The 17469-nt window shown below is 52.8% G+C and overlaps 1 protein-coding gene across 1 annotated transcript in view; it reads right to left on the reverse strand.

Moving 5' to 3' along the window:
• The window catches only part of LOC119951011 (T-cell surface glycoprotein CD4-like), a 189397-nt gene extending 175404 nt beyond the window's left edge, over nt 1–13993 (reverse strand). The window contains exon 1 of the mRNA XM_038774044.1: nt 13552–13993. The gene's annotated coding sequence lies outside the window, so the exon portion shown is untranslated. The remainder of the gene's footprint in view (nt 1–13551) is intronic.
• Nucleotides 13994–17469: the final 3476 nt, after the last annotated feature.

A 17469-nucleotide genomic window follows, 5' to 3' on the forward strand; every position in this document is an offset into this window, starting at 1 on the left:
GCTATCTGTACACTGACTGGTGTCTCTCAGTCCCTCTCTCTCATGGAGATATCTGTACACTGACTGGTGTCTCTCAGTCCTCTCTCTCAGGGAGATATCTGTACACTGACTGGTGTCTCTCAGACCTCTCTCTCAGGGAGCTATCTGTACACTGACTGGTGTCTCTCAGTCCCTCTCTCTCAGGGAGCTATCTGTACACTGACTGGTGTCTCTCAGTCCCTCTCTCTCAGGGAGATATCTGTACACTGACTGGTGTCTCTCAGACCTCTCTCTCAGGGAGATATCTGTACACTGACAGGTGTCTCTCAGTCCCCTCTCTCTCTCTCAGGGAGATATCTGTACAGTGACTGGTGTCTCTCAGTCCCCCCTCTCTCTCAGGGAGATATCTGTACACTGACTGGTGTCTCTTAGACCTCTCTCTCAGGGAGATATCTGTACACTGACAGGTGTCTCTCAGTCCCCCCTCTCTCTCTCAGGGAGATATCTGTACAGTGACTGGTGTCTCTCAGTCCCCATCTCTCTCAGGGAGATATCTGTACACTGACTGGTGTCTTTCAGTCTCGTCTCGCTCAGGGAATTGGTGAGGGAAGTTGTGGTGGGCTATATTAGGGGTATCACGGTACCTAGGTGGGATGTACCTTATACTGTAGCATGAGTGGTAGAACCTGCCTGCTTGTTCCGCCCAGCAGGTGGAGCATAAGAGTCTGTGTTGCACCCACAGCAGTCATTCTATACCGGAACTGCTGGGGTAACTACTTGTTCATTGGAGCCTTCAATTGGACTGCAATCTCACTTCAGTAGTGACTGATTCATGCATCAGAAGTTTGGATGGGAAATGGATGATACAGAAACGAAATGGGGCATCTTCAATTGTTTTTAACCTCCCTCCTTCAGAAAGTGTGGGCTCTGCAAAGATGCCAAAGTACGGTTGTTTGCAGAAACATGAAAGGATATCACAGTTCTGCATTGGTTAACGTCCTGTGAGATATCATCTCCACGAATGACAGACTCAGCAGCTTTCACTTCCTGCACCAAGTTTGCAAAAAATGGCAGATAGATTCAAGAAATCGTCAAAGATCTTTCCCCACAGCTTGCACACAGCTCAAAACACTCAATTAGATTCCAGTCTGTAACTCACTCCCGGGTATCTGTTATTCTATATAAACCATCCCGAACCCCTCGATTAGATTCCAGTCTGTAACTCACTCCCGGGTATCTGTTATTCTGTATATAAACCACCCTGAACCCCTCGATTAGATCCCAGTCTGTAACTCACTCCCGGGTATCTGTTATTCTATATATAACCCACTCCGAACCCCTCGATTAGATTCCAGTCTGTAACTCACTCCCGGGTATCTGTTATTCTATATATAAATCATCCTGAACCCCTCGATTAGATTCCAGTCTGTACCTCACTCCGGGTATCTGTTAATCTGTACATAAACCACCTCGAACCTCTAAATTAGATTCCAGTCTGTATCTCACACCCAGGTATCTGTTATTCAATATATCATCCATCCCGAAGCTCTCGATTAGATTCCAGTCTCCAACTCACTCCCGGGTATCTGTTATTCTCGATATAAACCACCCTGAACCGCTCGATTAGATTCCAGTCTGAAACTCACTCCCGGGTATGTTATTCTATTTATAAACCACCCCAAACCCCTCTATTAGATCCCAGTCTATAATACACTCCCGGGTATCTGTTATTCTATTTTATAAACCACTCTGAACCCCTCGATTAGACTCCAGTCTGTAACTCACTCCCGGGTGTGGTAGTCACCACTGTTTGTATATATCACGTATATAAGATATAATACAGGAAGGCTCACTGAACTGCAGCCATTTCGGCAGCAGCTGCAGGAGGCAGCACATCAATACTTAATAAAGCCTCGATTACTCTCTACTCCCGTCTCGTCGTAATTGATAGTGCATCAATTTATTACACAGAGATTTTACAGTGATGGGCCTCCGCATCAAGCCAGATCGCCTGCAGCTGCACCCTCAAGCAGACAACACCAAGTCAGCCTTCGCCCACTGGCCAACTTGCTTTGAAGCCTCCATCGGATCAGCGACAGAACAACCCTCAGAAGCACAGAAACTCCAGATCCTGTACAGACGGCTGAGCTCCGATATCTTTCCCCTTATCCGGGACGCACCCACCTACGCTGAGGCCATGGCCATTCTGAACTACAGCCGGCCGATCAACAAACTCTACGCCAGGCACCTCCTGTCCACACGGCAAAAACTCCCCGGTGAATCATTGGAAGATTTCTGGCGGGCCCCGCACGCCCTGGCGAGGGACTGAGATTGCCAGGCAGTTTCGGCCGTTCAACATTCCGAACTCCTAATCAGGGTCGCTTTCGTTATGGGCATAGGGTCGGCGTACATCCGCCAGCGCCTCTTAGAAGGGGGTACGCTCGACCTTGCGACGACCAAGAAACTCGCGACCTCACTAACGGTCGCCTCCCGTAATGTTCAAGGGTACGCCCCCGACCGCACGGCGCCCCCCTCCTGGACATCTGGACTCCACCAGCGACCGCCCCCAGCCAACCCCAAGCCTGCACCGCGCAAGCCAACCCCGGGGGGCCCAAGTGCTATTTCCGCAGGCAGACAAAGCACCCCCGGCAGCGCTGCCCGGCGCGGAGCACAATCTGCAAGGCCTGCGGGAAGAAAGGACATTTCGCTGCGAGGTGCCAGGCCCGGTCGATCGCCGCTGTAACCAAGCCCATTGTCCCTGCACCCCCCACGTGCGACCCGTGGGTGCCGTCATCTTCCCCCCATCAGACCTCGTACAGCCCGTGGGTGCCGTCATCTTTCATGCCACCCGCCTCGTGCGCCCCGTGAACGCCGCCCACTCGGCGGCGCACCTCATCGGGCAACCTCCGCCGACCAGCCCGGAGCCTACCAACACCAGCTGCAGCTCGCCTCCATCACACTCGACCAGTCCCGGCCGCACAACCTCGCAACCGCGTCGACAACGGTAAAGGTCGATGGACACAAGACATCCTGCCTTCTTGACTCCGGGAGCACAGAGAGCTTCATACACCCCGATACGGTAAGGCGCTGCTCCCTCGCGGTACACCCCATTAACCAGAGAATCTCCCTGGCCTCCGGATCCCACTCCGTTGAGATCCGGGAGAACTGCATCGCCACCCTCAGGCGTAGAGTTCAGCAACTTCCGGCTCTACATCCTCCCCAAACTCTGCGCTGCCTCGCTACTCAGCCTCGACTTCCAGTGCAACCTCCAAAGTCTAACTCTGAAATTCGGTGGGCCCCTACCACCCCTGACTGTGTGGCCTCACGACCCTCATGCTCGACCCATCTTCCCTGTTTGCAAACCTCACCCCGGATTGCAAACCCGTCGCCACCATGAGCAGACGGTACAGTGCACAGGACAGGACCTTTATCAGGTCGGAGGTCCAGCGACTACTGTGGGAAGGCATCATCGAGGCCAGCAAGAGCCCCTGGAGAGCCCAAGTGGTAGTGGTAAAGACTGGGGAGAAACACAGGATGGTCGTTGACTACAGTCAGACCATCAATCGGTACATGCAGCTCAACGCGTACCCACCCCCTCCTACGCATATCTGATATGGTCAATCAGATTGCACAGTACCGGGTCTTCTTGACAGTGGACCTGAAATCTGCCTACCGCCAGCTCCCCATTTGCAAGGCGGACAATCCATGCACTGCTTTCAAAGCAGACGGCCGCCTTTACCACTTCCTTAGGGTTCCCTTCGGTGTCACTAATGGGGTCTCGGTCTTCCAACGGGAGATGGACCGAATGGTTGACCGGTACGGACTGCGAGCCACCTTCCCATACCTGGATAACGTCACCATCTGTGGCCACAACCAGCAGGACCACGACGCTAACCTTTCCAAATTTCTCCACACCGCCAAACTCCTGAACTTTACGTCTCACAAGGAGAAGGGCGTGTTCAGCACCAACCGATTAGCCATCCTCGGCTTTGTGGTGCAAAATGGAGTTCTAGGGCGCGACCCCGACCGCATGCGCCCCCTCATGGAACTCCCCCTCCCCCAAGGCCCTCAAATGATGCCTGGGGTTCTTTTCGTACTACGCCCAGTTGATCCCTAACTATGCGGACAAGGCCCGCCCACTCATTCACTCCAACGTTTTTCCCCTGATGGCCGAGGTTCACCAGGCTTTCAACCGTATCAAGGCCGACATCGCCAAGGCCGCGATGCACGCGGTCGACGTGACCCTCCTCTTTCAAGTCGAGAGCGATGCATCAGACGTCACTCTGGCCGCCACCTCAACCAGGCCGGCAGACCCGTGGCATTCTTTTCACGCACCCTCCATGCTTCCAAAATTCAGCACTCCTCGTCGAAAAAGAGGCCCAAGCCATCGTAGAAGCGGTGTGACATTGGAGGCATTACCTGGCCGGCAGGAGATTCACTCTCCTCACTGACCAATGGTCGGTTGCTTTCATATTCAATAACACACAGCGGGGCAAGATCAAAAATGATAAAATCTTGAGGGGGAGGATCGAGCTCTCCACCTACAATTACGAGATCTTGTATCGCCCCGGTAAGCTCAACGAGCCCCCCGATGCCCTATCCCGAGGTACATGTGTCAGCGCACAAGTGGACCGTCTCCGGGCTCTACACAATGGTGCCTGTCACCCAGGGGTCACCCGGTTCTTCCACTTCATAAAGGCCCGCAACCTACCCTACTCCATTGCGGAAGTCAAGGCTATCACCAGAGACTGCCAAGTCTGTGCGGAGTGCAAACCGCAGTTCTACCGGCCAGACAGAGCGCACCTGGTGAAGGCCTCCCGCCCCTTTGAACGCCTCAGCATGGATTTCAAAGGGCCCCTCCCCTCCACCGAAATACGTACTTCCTTAACGTGGTCGATGAATACTCCATATTCCCCTTCACCATCCCATGCCCCGATATGACGTCTGCGACAGTCATCAAAACCCTCAATAGCATCTTCACTCTGTTTGGTTTCCCCGCTTACATCCACAGCGACCGGGGATCCTCCTTTATGAGTGATGAGCTGCGTCAGTACCTGTTCAGCAAGGGTATTGCCTCAAGCAGGACGACCAGCTACAACCCCAGGGGAAACGGGCAGGTGGAGAGGGAGAATGGGACGGTCTGGAAGGCCTTCCTGCTGGCCCTACGGCCTACAAATCTCCCGGTCTCCCGCTGACAGGAGGTCCTTCCTGACGCCCTCCACTCCATCCAATCGCTACTTTGCACTGCGACTAATGAAACCCCCCATGAACGTCTCCTTGCCTTCCCCAGGAAATCCACCTCCGGGGTTTCACTCCCAACATGGCTGGCAGCTCCAGGCCCCTTCTCCTCCGCAAGCACGTGCAGCTCCACAAAGCGGACCCATTGATCGAGAGGGTACAGTTACTCCATGCAAACCCGCAGTACGCCTACGTGGCATACCCCGACAGCCGCCAAGTCAGTCTCCCTCAGGGACCTCGCACCAGCTGGTTCCCACCACCTCCCCCCCCCTCAACTGCCCCGGCGCCACCCATCCTCCGCCCAGCGCACCTCACCACCGTCCCCGCTCCAGGATGAGCCGTCCTCCCCTTGGTCCCATCCGGGGGTGAAGATGAGGTCCCCACACTCCCGGAGTCACCGGCGACCGAACCGGCGCCTGCATCACCACCGGGACTGCGGTGCTCACAACGGAGGATCAAGGCACCCGACCGGCTAAATTTGTGAACTTTCACCAAACTGTACTCTTTAAAAATGCTCACTGACCATGTAACTAGTTTTTCCACCACCCCCGCTGGATTCTTTTTTAACAGGGGGTGAATGTGGTAGTCAGCACTGCTTGTATATATCACGTATATGAGATGTAATACGGTAAGGCTCCTGTACTACAGGTACGGGGGTAGATCCCTGCCTGCTGGCTCCGCCCAGTAGGCGGAGTATAAATGTGTGTGCTCACCGAGCTGCAGCCATTTCGGCGGCAGCTCCAGGAGGCAACATCTCTCTGCTTAATAAAGCCTCGATTACTCTCTACTCTCGTCTCGTCGTCATTGATAGTGCATCACCGGGTATCTGTTATTCTATATAAACCTCCCGGAAACCCTGAATTAGATTCTCGACTGTAACTCACTCCCCTGTATCGTTATGCGATATATAAACTATACAGCTTTTCTCAATTGGATCCCAGTTAGTCACCCACTCCCAAGTACAGGCAGTGTGGAGACATAGAGGCTGGTGTCAGTTAATCTGATTCCTCATAGGGGCTCAGCTTCAGTCGACGCTGGAGAAAGCTGCGGCGAGGGAGTGAGAAAGAGATTTGGAGTCAGGAAGAGGTTCAGATTTAAGGTGGGTAGGCAGAGGTTGTTGATTTTTGTGGGCCTCGCTTTGCTCGCTGGGTCCCGTACCCCAGATGGGAGGGGCTGGGACCAAGTCCCTTGTTGTGGTCATGAATTAGCTGAGGTAGTGTTGGCGACGGAATAACAATGAGAACGCTGCGAGGGGGCTGAGATAAGTTGCCTTAACCACAGCAAGCAAGCTTTGAGACCTCTTGCCTGGAGCATCAACTTCCTCTCCCAGCCTGTGATTTTTATTTCTGGTGAGATTTCTCGTTAATTATCCTCCCTCTCGAACCTGTGACACAGGAACAGGAGGAGGCCCATTCAGCCCCTCTCGAGCCTGTTACACAGGAACAGGAGGAGGCCCATTCAGCCCCTCTCAAGCCAGTTACACAGGAGCAGGAGGAGACCATTCAGCCCCTCTGGAACCAGTGACACAGAACAGGAGGTGGCCCATTCAGCCCTCTGGAAACTGTGACACAGGAACAGGAGGAGGCACATTCAGCCCCTCTCGAACCTGTTACACAGGAACAGGAGGAGTCCATTCAGCCCCTCTCAAGCCAGTTACACAGAAACAGGAGGAGATCCATTCAGCCCCACTCAAACATGTTACACAAGAACAGGAGGAGGCCCATTCAGCCCCTCTCAACTTGTTACACAGGAAGAGGAGGAAGCCCATTCAGCCCCTCTCGAGTCTGTTTCACAGGAAGAGGAGGAGGCCCATTCAACCCCTCTCAAACCTGTTACACAGAAACAACAGGAGGCCCATTCAGCCCTTCTTGAGCCTGTTGCACAGGAACAGGAGGCCCATTCATCCCCTGTGATAGTCAGCACTAGTAGTATATTATATGTCTTACGGCACTACCCATATATTAGAGGTACAAGGGTAAATCCCTGCCTGCTGGCTCCGCCCAGTAGGCGGTGTATAAATGTACGTGCTTGCCGGTGCTGCAGCCATTCTGGTAGCAGCTACAGGAGGCACAACATCTTTGCTCAATAAAGCCTCGATTATTCCACTATTCTCGTCTTTGTGGTAATTGACCTTGCATCATCCCCTTTTGAGCCTGTTACACGGGAACAGGAGGAAGCCCAGTCAGCCCCTCTCGAGCCTGTTACACGGGAACAGGAGGAAGCCCAGTCAGCCCCTCTCGAGCCTGTTACACAGGAACAGGAGGAAGCCCAGTCAGCCCCTCTGGCACCCGTTACACAGGAACAGGAGAGGGGCCATGCTCATAAATGGGCTTAGGGACTTGCAGATTTTTACTGCCCTCTGTCTGAGAACATAATTCCCGTTGTCTTTCCTGAGTGCATTGTGGTGCTAATCTAACCATCTTGACCATTTACCCTGGACTCCTCCCTCCAGTACAGCATTTATTGTCCATCTCTCATTTCAACTTGAGGAGATAGAGGGTGAGCTGCCACCTTGAACCTGCTGTCGTCTCATTGCGATGTAGTTATTCTATGCAGGATCTCTCCCTATCCCTGTAACCTCTTCCAGCCCCTACAACCCTCCCTATCTCTGTAACCTCCTCCAGCCTCTAAACCCCTCCCTATCTCTCTAACCTCCTCCAGCCCCGACACCCGTCAGTTCTGGAACCTCCTCCAGCCCCTGTAACCTTCCCTATCTCTGTAATCTCCTGAAGCCCCTTCAACCTTCCCTATCTCTATAACCTCCTCCAGCCGCTAAACCCCCCTCTCTCTCTGCAACCTCTTCCAGCCCGTACAACCCTCCCCATCTCTGTAACCTCCGCCAGCCCCTACAACCCTACCTCCTCTGTAACCTCCTTCAGCCCCTATACCCCTCCCTACCTCTGCAACCTCCTCCAGTCCCTACATTCTCTCCCTTTCGCTAAAACTTCTAGCTCATTCAACCCTCCCTATCTCTATAACCATTCCAGCCCCTACACCCCTCCCCAACTCTGTAACCTCCTCGAGCCTCTACACCCTTCCTATCTCTGTAACCTCCTCCAGCCCTTACACCCCTCCATATCTCAGTAACCTCCTCCAGCACTACAACCCTCCATTTCTCTGTAACCTCCTCCAGCCCCTACAACCCTATCTCTGTAACCTCCTCCAGCATCTAAACCCCTCCCTATCTCTGTAACCTCCTCCAGCATCTAAACCCCTCCCTTTCTCTGTAACCTCCTCCAGCATCTAAGCCCCTCCCTATCTCTGTAAACTCCCCCAGCACTTATTACCCTCCCCAAATTTGTAAATCCCTCCAGCCCTTCCACCCTTTCCAGTTCAGTAACCTCCTCCAGCTCCTGCAGCCCTCCCTATCTCTGTAACCTCCTCCAGCCTATCTGGGGCTGTTTAGCACAGGGATAAATCGCTGGCTTTGAAAGCAGGCCAGCACCACGGTTCGATTCCCGTAACAGCCTCCCCGAACAGGCGCCGGAATGTGGTGACTAGGGGCTTTTCACAGTAACTTCATTGAAGCCTACTCGTGACAATAAGCGATTTTCATTTCATTTTCATTTCAGCCCTCCCTATCTCTGCAACCTCCTCCAGCTCCTGCAGCCCTCCCTATCTCTGCAACCTCCTCCAGCTCCTGCAGCCCTCCCTATCTCTGTAACCTCCTCCAGCCCCTACAACCCTCCCTATCTCTGTAACCTCCTCCAGCTCCTGCAGCCCTCCCTATCTCTGTAACCTCCTCCAGCGGCTACAACCCTCCCTATCTCTGTAATCTCCTCCAGCTCCTTCAACCCCCCTGTAGTACCCTCAATAACGACATGAGAGTGTTGAATGGTAAATGAAGGCTTTAATAAGCAGTGAACTAGCCAGTTACCGAGATGTGTGCTTACTGAGTGCCACCTACAGGGCGTCACCTTATATACGGCTCCCTGGTGGGCGGAGCCGGGAGGCGGAGTCCCCCAGGGTTCCAAACCCGGTCTTAAAGGGGCATCACCTACATGGTGTTAAGGGTACAGTAACACAGTAACCGTTCATCACACATCCCTATCTCTGTATCTTCCGCCAGCCCCTACACCCCTCCCTATCTCTGAATCCTCCTCCAGCCCCTACACCCCTCCCTATCCCTGTAACTTCCTCCAGCCCCTACACCCCTCCCTATCTCTGTATCCTCCTCCAGCCCCAACACCCCTCCCTATCTCTGTATCCTCCTCCAGCCCCAACACCCCTCCCTATCTCTGTACCTTCCTCCAGCCCCTACACCCCTCCCTATCTCTGTATCTTCCTCCAGCCCCTACACACCTCCCTATCTCTGTATCTTCCTCCAGCCCCTACACACCTCCCTATCTCTGTATCTTCCTCCAGCCCCTACACCCCTCCCTATCCCTGTAACTTCCTCCAGCCCCTACACCCCTCCCTATTTCTGTATCCTCCTCCAGCCCCAACACCCCTCCCTATCTCTGTATCCTCCTCCAGCCCCAACACCCCTCCCTATCTCTGTACCTTCCTCCAGCCCCTACACCCCTCCCTATCTCTGTATCTTCCTCCAGCCCCTACACACCTCCCTATCTCTGTATCTTCCTCCAGCCCCTACACACCTCCCTATCTCTGTATCTTCCTCCAGCCCCTACACCCCTCCCTATCCCTGTAACTTCCTCCAGCCCCTACACCCCTCCCTATTTCTGTATCCTCCTCCAGCCCCAACACCCCTCCCTATCTCTGTATCTTCCTCCAGCCCCTACACCCCTCCCTATCTCTGTATCTTCCTCCAGCCCCTACACACCTCCCTATCTCTGTATCTTCCTCCAGCCCCTACACACCTCCCTATCTCTGTATCTTCCTCCAGCCCCTACACCCCCTCCCTATCTCTGTAACCTCCTCCAGCCCCTACACCCCTCCCTATCTCTGTAACCTTCTCCAGCTCCTGCAGACCTCAAGACATGTTTTCAAGAGAGTAATCGCTGATTAGTGGTTCTTACATATCTCTTTGAAACCAGATGCCAACTGAAAGGGTTAGGGAGCGAGAAAGAGACAGAGAGAGAGAGAGCGAGAGAGTGAGGGGAGAGAGAGATAGAGAGGCAGAACAAGAGACAGTGCGAGAAAGTGAGAGACAGAGAGAGAGAGAGAGACAGAGCGAGTGACAGAGAGAGACAGTGAGTCAGAGAGAAAGACACAGGGAGAGTCACAGGGAGATATATAAAGAGAGCAATAAGAGACAAAGATAGATAGAGAGGGACAGAGAGGAGATAAAGAGAGAATGAGAGACACAGAGAGAGACAGGCAGACAGAGAAATAAAGAGAGAATGCGAGACAGAGAGAGAGACAAAGAGGGAGTGAGAGAGAGAGAGACAGAGAGAGATAAAGAAGGAGTGCGACACAGAGGGAGAAATAAAGAGAGAGTGATAGAGAGAGAGAAAGAAAGAGAAAGAGGGAGAGAAAGAGGGAGTGCGAGACGGAGAGGCAGAGAGAGAGGCAGAGAGAGAGAGGCAGAGAGAGATAAAGAGAGAGAAACAGCAGGCGCATTTTAACCAAACCATGTGTAAGTGTGAGTTTGATGGAGTGTTTTCCTTAGCTCGGCGTCCGATGGGTGTGAAAGTGTTTCGGAAGCTGAGCAGAGGGAGGGGATAACTGGGCCACTCAAGGTGTGGCTGTGTTTCAGTATTCGGCTGTGTTTTAAAGTTCACTTGATCGTGCTCTGCAGAGACGGCAGTTCAGTGGTCTGACTCACAGTGACATTTCAACGAGACCTGCCACTTGACAGCGGAACAATCTGAGTAACGGTGTCAACATCCACCTGTCCCGGGGAAAAGAACAAAACAATCTGCTACTCCCCTCACCTTCAGAGGCTTTCCCCTGGGCACATCCGGAGATTCTCGACACTTTGTCGGATCATTTGGAGGGCCTGTGTTTTTTTTCCATTCGCTAAATAATAGAGGGGTTCAGGGGAACAGAAGAAGTGGGAAAACGGGAGAGACAGAGAGGGAGAGACAGAGGGCGAGAGACAGGCAGGCAGAGAGAGAGAGGAGAGAGAGACAGAGAGAGAGAGCGAGACCGAGCGAGACAAAGAGCAAGAGAGACGCACAGAGAGACACACACAGAGGCAGAGGGACACATAGAGAGGCAGAGAGACAGAGGGAGACAGGCAGGCAGAGAGAGAGAGGAGAGAGAGACAGCGAGAGAGAGACAGAGCGAGACAGAGAGCAAGAGAGACGCACAGAGAGAGAGACGCACAGAGAGGCAGAAAGACAGAGACTGAGGGAGAGAGACAGAGGGAGAAAGACAGAGGGAGAGAGAGACAGAGGGAAAGACAGACAGAGTGAGGCAGAGAGCGAGAGAGACGCACAGAGAGGCAGAGAGACAGAGACTGAGGGAGAGAGATAGAGGGAGAAAGACAGAGGGAGAGAGAGACAGAGGGAAAGACAGACAGAGCGAGGCAGAGAGCGAGAGAGACAGAGGGTGAAAGAGACAGAGTGAGAGACAGAGCAAGGGAGAGACAGGGCGAGGGCGAGAGCGAGACAAAGGGAAACAGAGACAGAGGCAGAGGGAGACAGAGAGAGAGACACACACGCAGAGGGAGACAGAGAGAGACACAGAGAGAGGCTGAGAGACAGAGACAGAGAGCGACACACACATGGGAGGCAGAGAGGGAGACAGAGACAGAGAGGGAGACAGAGACAGGCATAAAGACAGAAACACACAGAAGAGAACCAGACTGACAGAGAGAGAGAGACAGAGAGAGAGAGAGAGAGACAGAGGGAGAGAAACAGACAGAGTGCAAGCCAACAGGACAGAAAAAGAGAGAGACAAAGAGAGAGAATTAGAGAAAGAGAGAGAGTACTAGACAGGAGAGAAAGAAAGAGAGTGAGAGAGAAACACAGAGAGTAAGTGAGAGGGAAAGAGAGAGAGCCATGGAGAAAGCCAAAGACAGTGGGAGAGAGAGACAGAAACAAAGACAGGGATAGACAGAATGGTGAGAAGGGAGAGAGATTAAAGGATGGTCTGGGGGACAGTATGAAAGAGTGGTGAAGCAACCTTGACTGCAATGCCCCACCTAGCACACCATTAGCCGTACCACATCCCCCAGGGCACACTGAGTTCATCCGGGAGAGGGTTCGGGGAATCCCTGAACTCCTGCTAGGAGTTGGGAGCTCTTCCTGGGTGGGGTGTGAGCGCCAAGATGCTGGCTCACATTCCGAGCCCCCTCCTCCTCCAACCTACAAGGGACAGGACTGGATCCTCCCCGCGGGAACGCCGAATTGAGGAAAGGGGGTGGAACTCCGAGGGGAGGTGCGGTGTTTGTCGCTCTATGCTGATGCCAGTGGGCTGTCTCGAGGGTGTCGCCGTGGGACTTTCCAAGGTCGAAGGAACGAGCCCAGATCTTCGCCCGCTGCCCACCTGCCTAGCTGTCCACCGGGGGCCACTCGCTTGTGCACCCTTGCCTGCCGGCCTTTGACACCCCCCCCCCCCACCCCTTCGCACCTTGGAGGAGACCGTAAGGAAGAGGAATAGGCGTCAGCCAGTCGATGCTGCTCCGCCATTTTCAGAAGATCGAGGCTTCGCGAACATTCGCTGAGTCCAATTCCCCTGCCTTCCCTCTGCAACCCTTAATCCTCCTCCTGATTTGAAAAACGATCCCTGCCTCGAAAAATGTTCAAGGACTCGGCCTCCGCCATTTCCAGGGATGAATGAATTCCAACGATTCGCCACTCTCTGACCTCCACATCTTTGGAACTAAGGGGAAATTTTATCATGGCCAATTCATCTAAGCCACACATCTTTACTGTGGGAGGAAACTGGAGCACTCGGAGGAAACCCACTCAGACATGGAGAGAACGTGCAAACTCCACACAGACAGTCACCCGAGGCTGTACTCGAACCTGGGTCCCTGGCACCGTGAAGTAGCAGCGCTGACCCGCCGTGCCACCGTGCCTCTCAAAATAAAAGGCAGGTTCCATTTGCCTTCCCGATTACCTTCTGCCAAGATCTCTGCGTTTCACGAACAAAGAAGTTCCCTCCCAACCCCCACAAGTACTACGGCTTTCTGCAGCCTCTCTCCATTCACATCATAATCAAGTCCTTCCTTACGAAACTAACAATGTGACAGATCCCCCACATCGATTTCCGACAGGGATCCAGCTGTGCTCTCTCTCTCTCGCTCTGCTCTGTTGAGAATCTGCCTCGCAATGTATCGCGAATCTGCTCACTCTCCTCTCAGCTTGACTCTGCCCGCGGTTAGAACTTTCCAGGCTCCAGACGAGGCAGAACGTCTCTCGGTTCCCCCCCCCAGCCATTTTGCTCACGGATAGCCCGCCAAACATCTACGGCAAGACCTACCTCACGATGTGTTTGTTTTGGACCCAAGGGTATCCAGCCGAACGTTTGTTGTCTGTCCCTTTCCCCTTCTCTCTCTTTCTCCTTTTCTCGCTGGGCTGTGACGCACTTTCAGAGAAATATTGGAAGTCTCACCCGCTCCTTCCGGAAGATGAAGGGCCCCGCCCGACAGACCGCGAGAGGTCCAATGATACAGAAGCCACAGGTCGATTCGTTCCGGAGATCGCAGAGAGGCAGTGAGGTGAGACGGAGCGAGGTTGAAGGGGGGAAAGAGGTGCCGATGAGAGGGGGGGGGGGGGCGGAAGGAGGTTGCCGATGAATCGACGAGCGACGGAGAGTGCAGGGCGGAGTTCAGGCAACCGGATTAAACCTGCTCAGTCACCATAGAGAAATCTCGCGGTGTTTTCAGGGCTGGGGAAGGCGGGTGAGGGAGAGACGGTTTCTGAAAATGTAAAACAAGACCAGGGTTAGAGGGAGAGCACCACACACACCCTCCCCTCTCCCCTCCCCCCCCCTCTCGGTTCCGATTCACTTAATTTTTAACCCGTCTTGGACCCATCTCGATTTCCGCCGGGGGGGGGGGGGGGGGGGGGTGGGGTGGAGTTTACTGTTTCTCGCTTGACGGCAGATCCGCTTTTTCGTAAGTTTGCGGAGGCATGGGGACATTTGGAAGGGCGAATAGTTTTGGGCAGGAACGTCATCATTCTATCCTTTTTTAAAATAAATTTAGAGTACCAATTCATTTTTTTCAATTAAGGGCCAATTTGGCCCTTAGTGACCCAGAGCCGTGATCGAACCTGGGACCTCGGCGCCGTGAGGCGGCAGTGCTAACCACTGCACCACCGTGCTGCCCTGTCATAATTCTATCCTGAAAACGTCTCTCCCTGTCTCTTATGTGTGTCTCTCTCTTTATCTCACTCTCTCTCTCCATCCCTCTCTCAGATCTATCTTTCTCCCACTTTGCTCCATTTCTCCCAATCCATCTCTTTCCCTCTATCTATCTCTCATCCTCTATCTCTTTATTTTTCTCTTTCCCTTCCTGTCTCTCTCTCTCTCACTCTGTCCCTCCTCAATATCCCACCTCCTGTAGTACTCTGTTCCATTTGAGTTGCCATGCCCCTTACCTCCAACGCCTCTCACACTCTGCGACTAACAGTCAGGACCGGTAACAACTGAGATTTAACATGCTCCAGGTTTACAGAGCAAGACACTGCTTTAAAAATCCACCCCCAACCAACCCTCAAACAAATGCAAACCCGACAGTTTGGGGCGACGGAACAGACATCAAATAAACCCCATACCTGCCTGAGATCGCAGAGAACTAAAATCACAGACTCACAAACACCCACTCGAATCAGAAAACAAGACATTTAAACTGCAACCCACCACAAGGTACATTGATTAACCCTTACCCTGCTGAAAAAATGATTCTGTACAGTTACACGGTGAGTGATCCTCACACTGAATAAACAGTGACTCTGTACAGTTACACAGTGAGTGATCCTTACCCTGAATAAAGTGACTCTTTACAGTTACACAGTGAGTGATCCTTACCCTGACTTAACAGTGACTCTGTACAGTTACACAGTGAGTGATCCTTACCCTGACTTAACAGTGACTGTACAGTTACACAGTGAGTGATCCTCACCCTGAATAAACAGTGACTCTGTACAGTTACACAGTGAGTGATCCTTACCCTGACTTAACAGTGACTCTGTACAGTTACACAGTGAGTGATCCTCACCCTGCTGAATAAACAATGACTCTGTACAGTTACACGGTCAGTGATCCTCACCCTGCTGAATAAACAGTGATTCTGTACAGTTACACAGTGAGTGATCCTCACCCTGCTGAATAAACAGTGATTCTGTACAGTTACACAGTGAGTGATTCTTACCCTGAATAAACAGTGACTCTTTACAGTTACACAGTGAGTGATCCTCACCCTGCTGAATAAACAGTGACTCTGTACAGTTACACAATGAGTGATCCTCACCCTGCTGAATAAACACTCTGTACAGTTACACAGTGAGTGATCCTTACCCTGAATAAAGTGACTCTTTACAGTTACACAGTGAGTGATCCTCACCCTGCTGAATAAACAGTGACTCTGTACAGTTACACAGTCAGTGATCCTCACCCTGCTGAATAAACAGTGACTCTGTACAGTTACAGTGAGTGATTCTTACCCTGAATAAACAGTGATTCTTACAGTTACACAGTGAGTGATCCTTACCCTGCTGAATAAACAGTGATTCTGTACAGTTACACAGTGAGTGATCCTTACCCTGCTGAATAAACAGTGACTGTCCAGTTACACAGTGAGGGATCCATACCCTGCTGAATAAACAGTGACTCTGTACAGTTACACAGTGAGTGATCCTCACCCTGCTGAATAAACAGTGACTCTGTACAGTTACACAGTGAGTGATCCTTACCCTGCTGAATAAACAGTGATTCTACAGTTACACAGTGAGTGATCCTTACCCTGCTGAATAAACAGGGACTCTGTACAGTTACACAGTGAGTGATCCTTACCCTGCTGAATAAACAGTGACTGTACAGTTACACAGTGAGTGATCCTCACCCTGCTGAATAAACAGTGATTCTGTACAGTTGTACTGTCAGTGATCCTCACCCTGCTGAATAAACAGTGGCTCTGTACAGTTACATAGTGAGTGATCCTTACCCTGCTGAATAAACAGTGTTCTGTACAGTTACACAGTGAGTGATCCTTACCCTGCTGAATAAACAGTGACTCTGTACAGTTACACAGTGAGTGATCCTTACCCTGAATAAACAGTGATTCTGTACAGTTACACATTGATTAACCCTTACCGTGCTGAATAAACAGTGATTCTGTACAGTTACATAGTGAGTGATCCTTACCCTGCTGAATAAACAGTGACTATGTACAGTTACACAGAGAATGATCCTTATCCTGTTTAAAGAAATGGAGGGTTGAGGGAGGAGATGGAGGGTTGAGGGAGAAGATGGAGCATCAGGAGGAGGAAGGTTGAAGGGAGGAAATTGAGGTTAAGACGGTGATGGAGAGTGTCAGGGGAGATGGAGTTTCGGCGAGGAGATGGAATGTCAGGGAGAAATGAAGTGTCAGGGAGAAGATGGAGGGTGAGGGGTGAGATGGAGGGTGAGGAGTGAGATGGAGGGTGAGGGGTGAGATGGAGGGTCAGGTAGGAGATGGAGGGTCAGGGAGGAGATGGAGGGTCAGAGAGGAAATGGAGGGTCAAGGGGGAGATGGAGGGTTGTGGCAGGAGATGGAGGGTGAGGGGTGAGATTCAGAGTTGAGGGAGGGGATGGAGGGTCGGGGGGAGATGGAGGGTCGGGGAAGATGGAAGGTCAGGGGGAGATTTTGGGTCGGGGGGAGATGGAGTGTCGGGGGGAAATGGAGGGTCAGGAGAGGAGAGGGAGAGTTGAGGGAGGAGCTGGTGGGTCAGGGGAGGAGATGGAGGGTTAGGGAGGAGTTGGAGGGTCGGGGGAGATGGAGGGTCGGGGAGGAGATGGAGGGTCAGGGAGGAGTTGGAGGGTCGGGGAGATGGAGGGTCGGGGAGGAGATGGACAGTTGAGTGAGAAGATGGAAGGTCAGGAGATGAAATGGAGGGTCAGGAGAGGAGATGGAGGGTCAGGAGAGGTGTCTGAGGGTCAGGAGAGGTATCTGGGGGTCAGGAGGGGAGTCTGGGGGTCAGGAGGGGAGTCTGGGGGTCAGGAGAGGTGCCTGGGGGTCAGGAGGGGAGTCTGGGGGTTAGGAAGGAAGTCTGGGGGTCGGGGGGGGGGGCATCTGGGGATACGGGGCGGGGGGGGGGAGTTTGGGGGTCAGGAGAGGTGCCTGAGGGTCAAGGGAGGTGGCTGGGGGTCAGGAGAGGTGCCTGGGGGTCAGGAGGGGAGTCTGGGGGTTAGGAGGGG

Source organism: Scyliorhinus canicula, chromosome 16, assembly GCF_902713615.1.
Source record: "Scyliorhinus canicula chromosome 16, sScyCan1.1, whole genome shotgun sequence".
Lineage (NCBI taxonomy): Eukaryota > Metazoa > Chordata > Chondrichthyes > Carcharhiniformes > Scyliorhinidae > Scyliorhinus > Scyliorhinus canicula.